Source organism: Arvicola amphibius, chromosome X (assembly GCF_903992535.2).
Source record: "Arvicola amphibius chromosome X, mArvAmp1.2, whole genome shotgun sequence".
NCBI classification, from domain to species: Eukaryota; Metazoa; Chordata; class Mammalia; order Rodentia; family Cricetidae; genus Arvicola; species Arvicola amphibius.
The window spans coordinates 52748630-52755224 of record NC_052065.1 but is presented as its reverse complement, the minus strand read 5'-3'; positions in this window follow the sequence as shown (position 1 = coordinate 52755224).

Below are 6595 nucleotides of genomic sequence, written 5' to 3'. Positions count from 1 at the left end.
GGCAACCTGGACTGTTGTCAATTGGGGGATATTGTTATCTGAGACTGGATCTCTCTGTGTAGCTCCAGTTGGCGCAGAATGTTTTCTGTCATAAACATTATTCAAACCAGCAACACAGAGCAAACGTGTTGCCCCGGGGTATACCAAAGAGCCATAGAATTTTTCCATCTGAAAGTGATTGACACTCAGGTTTCTACCAAGCTATCAAACATTCTCACACTTGTGGATTCTTTGGGTTTTCTCTTCTGTGTAAAAGAAGGCCACTTGTTCATTTCCCAGCAGCCTGGCAGCTCAGTCCCGAAATAATCACACAGAAACTATATTATTTAAAACACTGGATGGCCCATTAGCTCTAGCTTCTTATGAGCTAACACTCATATATAATTCAAACAAATCTAGTAATCTGTGTATTGCTACATGCCTGTGGCTTACCAGCTACAGTTCCCAGCATCTATTTTTGTCGGGGCTACATGGCTTCGCTCTGACTCTGCCTTCATTCTTACAGCATGCAGATGAGTTGTCCCTGCTTGCCTAAGTTCAGCCCTATCCACAGGCCATGGCAGTTTCTTTATTACCCAATGGTATTCATAGCATACAGATGAAAATCTCATATCACCTCCACTTTTCTGTTAAAATAAAAAAGAAGGTTTTAAATTTATCATAGTAAAATTCCATATAATAAGACAGGTATCAAGTATGAATTATAGCTATAATACTTATATCTACTTTATCTTTTATCAAAGCTAAGGAAAACTATAACTTCTTCAACTGCATCAAGGACTTCAGAAGGATATAATATTACCTAAGTTAACAGGAAGTACATTGTAAGCAATTTCCAAAACTCTAAAATTGATAGAGAAATCTCACTGTCTTGACAGTCCCCCAAAGTTCTTTTGTACCATTGGGGCATCCATCTTCAGCCTATAGAAACTTAGCATCCGGCAGACTTTTCCGTGAAGCAGGAAATATCAAAGACTGTTTGTGGGTCACACTTTTCAGTGTCCTGCAGGATGTCTGGTACACTCTTTCATGAATCAGTAATCCCAAAGGATGGTCTCATCTTTATGGAAGTTCAGAAGTCATTTCTCTATGGGTCCTCTATGTCCACTTTGCCAAACAACCCAGAAAAGATCAGTTTCTTGCCCAAATGGTTAACAAACATGATAAGAAGCCCCTTTGGTGCCCATCGTCTTCTTGAAGTAATTGGTGCTGGCAGGAGCAGATGTGTTTCACTATCATGAAAAGCCCTAAGTTTTTAACACATTTTAAATGCCATATTATGATGATCTCTGAAAGATTTGAAGAGAAACAGATTCAGGGGCCAGGCCTCACAGCACTGTGGTGTCCCACAAGCCAAGCATCCACAGTATACTCATCCCTAGAAGAAAGGAAGACAGAATGAAGGGAGAAGGGAGGAAGGGAACGTCCTAACTGTAGTCTCTGCATGGCCTGCATGATCTTGTCTCTCACAGCCAGGTCTTTACTATATGAAGTGTGTATCTGAAATCCAGTAGGATTCTCTTCATATGGATAGCTAGTGTTCTCAGCAAACCACATTCAGACAAGCCAATTCTTCTCCAAGGGGCTTATACGACCATGGGTACCAGAAATCCAGGATCTTTATATGCATGGACTGGTGGCCTATGCTCTCTATTACATGCCATGATACTTTATTTATGTATTTGAACTATGTATCGCACCGCTAATATATTTTAAGGACCTCCCTGTCATGATCTCAACAGACTAAGAGTGACAAACGTGATATTTGGATATCAAAAGTGTCTTGGCCATTTGGGGCCCTTTCAATCCCATTTAAGCTAGGCTTTCATCACAAGATGGTACAGTGAAAGATTTCTTTGTGACTCTAGAATTCTGATGTGTGAAGTTTAAAACTCAAAAAATGTTAAAGATGGTTCTTATAATTACTCTCTGAATATTTCCTACATATTCACAATATATCTTGAGTACATCCACCCTCAATGCCTCCTGCCACTCCCCATTGTGATGCCCCCCCCCCAGTCTAGGCATATTCATTCTCTTTGACGTTCATGTCCTTTTCTGATTTTCTTTAAAAAGTAGCACACTAGTCTTTTTAGTACTGCCTAGATACACATGGGTATGGAACCAGCCACCTGAGCCTGGGCATTCTACCATAGGCCACACTGCTGAAGAAGAATGGCTCTACAAGCCCCCAACATCCATCAACTACAATAGCTTTTCTGCAAGAACACTGGCCTCTAGAGCCTCCTCTCTCCATGCAGCATGCTGGAAATCTGACTGGCTTGAATTTGTTTAGGTCTTGTCACAGTTGCTGTGAACTCATGAGTTCTGAGGCTAAATGCCATGTGCAGAAGACACCATTCCCCAGCATTGGTCCCCACCCTCCTCTACTTAAATTCTTTCCTCTCCTACTTTGGTGATGTTCCCCGTGCCTTGAGCATGGGGATGGGCCTGATACCGATGTCTCAGTTAAGGCTGCAATTCCGGGTGACATCTATTCTCGACAGTTTAACCAGGGATGAGATTCTGCATTCACCACTAAACACTGCAAAAGCAGCCTTTTGACCAGTGTTGAGAACAGCAGAAATCTGTGGGTGTGTAGAGCATTGCTGGCACAGATCCTCTGACCTGAAAAGTGAACTTCAACCACTTGGTGATTATCCAGGAGGGTCAGGTGAGAGCCTTGGTCTCTGCAGCCCACGTGGTTTGGCATGTGAAGACAAGAAGGTTGAAAATCCTTTCCTGTAGTTGTTCCTGAGGTGTTCAGTGTCCCACCAGATGGCTTCTTGTCCTGCAGGTCTAGCATGTGTGAGGAACACCATTTTCCTTATTACTCCTGATCTCACACAGGAATTTGACGGGTTCAAGCAGAGCTGATCCAAGAAGTCACAGAGCTGGGCTCTAATTCTCAGCTTGCTTTCCTGCAGATATTATCTCTTGTTTCTGGGAAAATAAGGCCTTCTACTTTTGAGTCCTTACTCTCCTTATTTTCTATGTATATCTATCTCTATATCTCTCTATCTCTCTTTCTCTCTATCTCTCTATCTATCTATCTCTCTATCTATCTATCTAATCTATCTATCTATCTATAATATACATAGATATGTAGTTGTATCTATATAAATAGAGAAAGAGACAGAGAGATATGGAGAGAGAGAGAGAGAGAGAGAGAGAGAGAGAGAGAGAGAGAGAGGGGGAGGAGGATGTAAACATTCAAAGGAAATCAAACGAACTGGGAGGAAAACCACAGGACATGCAGTAAAGGCAGCTAACTATCAGATGAAGGGCACTAGAGACCAAGATAAAGGTAAACAAGCCATACCATCTGTATGCCCCACACAGGGGCCTGAGGTTGGCAAGACAGAGAGAGTGGCTAGGCAGCTCAAGAAAAGGGGTCAGTGTCTTTCCTTGGTAAAAATTGAAATGATGGAGGAGAGTTATCTGTCTATGTTTCTTTCATTGGTTAATTAATAAAGAAAACTGCCTTGGCCCTTTAAGAGACAGAAAATTAGGTAGGTGGAGTAGACAGAACAGAATTGTGGGAACAAGGAAGTAGAGTGGGGGAGACGCTTCAGGCAGTCGCCATAGGGAGTCTCCATGCTGCTCCTCTCCGAGATGGACGCAGGTTAAGATCTCTCCTGGTAAGCCACACCTCGTGGTGCTACCCAGATTACTAAATATGGGTTAAAGGAAGATGTGAGAATTAGCCAATAAGAGGCTGAAACTATGGGCCAGGCAGTGTTTTAAAAGAATACAGTTTCCGTGTAATTATTTCGGGTGTAAAGCTAGCCGGTGGCCGGGTGGCGGGACACAGCCCCCCCCCCCCCGCTTCACACTACATTGAAAGAGGTCTTGGGGCTGTCGCCTCACACTTCCTAGAGGCCAGAAATACCAGGAGGGTCTAATAAAATGGCTCTAGCTCTGCCATGAACTGGGTCTGATCATAGCAACCAGGATGTCCACCTCTTCCTCTTCACATTCCCCCCAAGGACAGCCTTCTCAAGTAAACCACCCTGACTGAAACTACAAAGCACCTGGACACCAGGAATCAGAACTGGACTGGGCAGATCATCCCCTGACATTGCCGTCCTCCGTGTCCTTAAACCTTATCAACTCCAAGACAAGGATCTCAATGGTATCACAATAGCACACCCACATCCTCCTGTACAGAAGCCTTTCCTAAATCATCTATCATAAGCATTCTGTAATAAAGTATCTCTTTCAAACTCTCCCTCAGTGCTCAGACTGAGGAATGTTATTGAAAACAAAGACACACAACAGCGACCACAAAGAGGAACAAATCCCAGAAAGGACTCATACTTCTAGAGACTCCCCTCCCCCTATGCCAAGGAAACAATCATGGCATATTGAGAATTCAAGTTCCTACCCACGGACTGAGGTATGGCTAACCATGTATATCAGGGTTTAATATGTGTGTTTGGGGTACTACTATATTGCTCCTGTGTGTTTCTAGGCTGGATTTGGTTCTGAAACATCTTATTTTCCAAAGGACTGGCCTACCTGAGAGAACACTATTTATGTGTGGGTCTGTGCCATACTGAGATATGGGTTACTTCTAACAATTGGTGGAGTGTCTTGGATTTTAAACCTGTCCAGGAGAGTGTTCACTTTCCCTCATTTTGGAGAGACTGCTCCACTATCATGTTATGGTAGCCTGTCGGGTCTCAGGACAACTATATAATTCTGGATCAGTAAGGACCCCAGGATGGAAAGTTCTTGAGCAATGGAAAAGAGCACAAGCAACACCCACACTACCAGTCAATGTGGAGTACAACCCATGAGATAAAATTTCCCTGTGGAAGAGCAAAGTATTTCATGAGTGGTCAGGATATGCAGGAGGCTGAGAGTCAATGAGCTAGAAGTTGTGTGTGCTCTCAGGTGGTTTGAAGAAGAACGAACTTCATAGGGTCCTTTCTTTCTTGTTCCCCAGTTGATGGTCGCTTTTTAAAAGAATTAGGAAGTGTAGCATTGATGGAGGATGTGTGTCCCTGCGTTCAGTTTAGTGATATTTTGTTTATGTTTTAATAAATAAAGCTTGCATGAAGATCAGAGTGCAGAACTAAGACACTAGGGCCCAAAAACATTTGCACACACTTTTAGTCCCAGAAAAAGGGAGGCAGATACAGCAGGATCTCCTAGGTCAAAGCCACCATGGGCTACACTAGATTGAATCTGTCTAGAAGAGAAACAGTGCTCACAGAAAGGTCATCCCAGCATTGGGATCCCACCCGTTTAATCCCAGCACTAGGGAGGGGGAGACAGGAGCGACATGACGGGGTGGACAGGGGAATATAAAGCAGAAAGAGAATGGAGCTCAGTCAGTCTGAAGTTTGGTGGACACAGTTGCAGTCTGAGGTTGCAGTCTGAGGATAGGATTTCTATTTTGATCTGAGCATTGGTAGAGGTTAAAACTCATTAGTGGCTGGCTGCAAAGCTTGTCTGATCTTCAGTATTAACCCCTAAAATCTGACTCCAGATTTTATTTTCTACGACCAACTAGAATCCATGCTACAGTCCAGTATTAAGGTTTTAAAAGACTCCTGCCTTAGCCAATGAGCTCATTGGCTCCTGCATGTTGTTGGAGATGGGAACCCTCAGCCATTCTCATTGCCATTATTGCCCTGCCCTCAGAACCTCTGACCCTCTAGAACTTCAAGGCCAGTTAAACACTTACTTCTTAAAGTTGCCTTGGTTCTGCTGTCTTGCTGCAGCATTAGAAAAGAAGCTGATGTAGACCCTGGTTTCAGGAAGTTGGCTGTGGATGTGCAAGACCTGACCATGTAATTCTTCGGGGGAATGTGGACACTTTTAGGATTTTGTACAGGAAAAGCTGTTGAATGCTATAAGTGGGATTTGTGGACATCCTAGTAGGAGCTTGGAAGACAGTGGTGCTGAGGCCTGTAACAATGTTGGACGCCCAGTTCAAGTGGGACAGTGGCCAATCTTGTGATATATCAGCTACTTTCTCCCCTCCTCTTAGGTTCACACCTGGAGTAAGTTAAAAGCACTGGATGGATTTCCTTGGTGGAGAAGGTTTCAACAGTCAAACACTGCCTCTGTCATGTTATCTCTATTGTAGCTTTGGAGGTGTGCCCAGAAAAGGAACAAGAGGGACAAAACTCAATACAGTATGTGCAGTCTGAGAAGAAAGGGACAATGGGAAAGTTAGTGTTGGAGCCAAGGCTTGTGATGAAAGCCATAGAGTTATTAAAGAGTTGTCTGATCCACTGAAGAAGAAAGGGAAGCATGCATCCAGGGCAAGACCCCACACAGCCAGGTTCTCAACCTGTAAAAGGAAAAGAGGCCTAAAGAGCAGGAACCAATCAAAGATACTCAAATGTACTTCAGTGGTTGATGGTTCCCTCATGTTTATGGCTAGGCTTGGCAGTGTTGTCTAGGTGATGCTGGATTTGAGTCAGGAAGGGTACACTAAGAAAAGGGAAGTGTGATCTTCCATGTTCATAGTGAGGCTCTGAAGCCAGGCTTATGTCAGGGGGTCCCTGCTGAGAGGCCTTGGGAAGCCTCTTTGTGATGTACTGGAGTGAAGCCTGGAATGCCCTGGAGACCCCAAGAT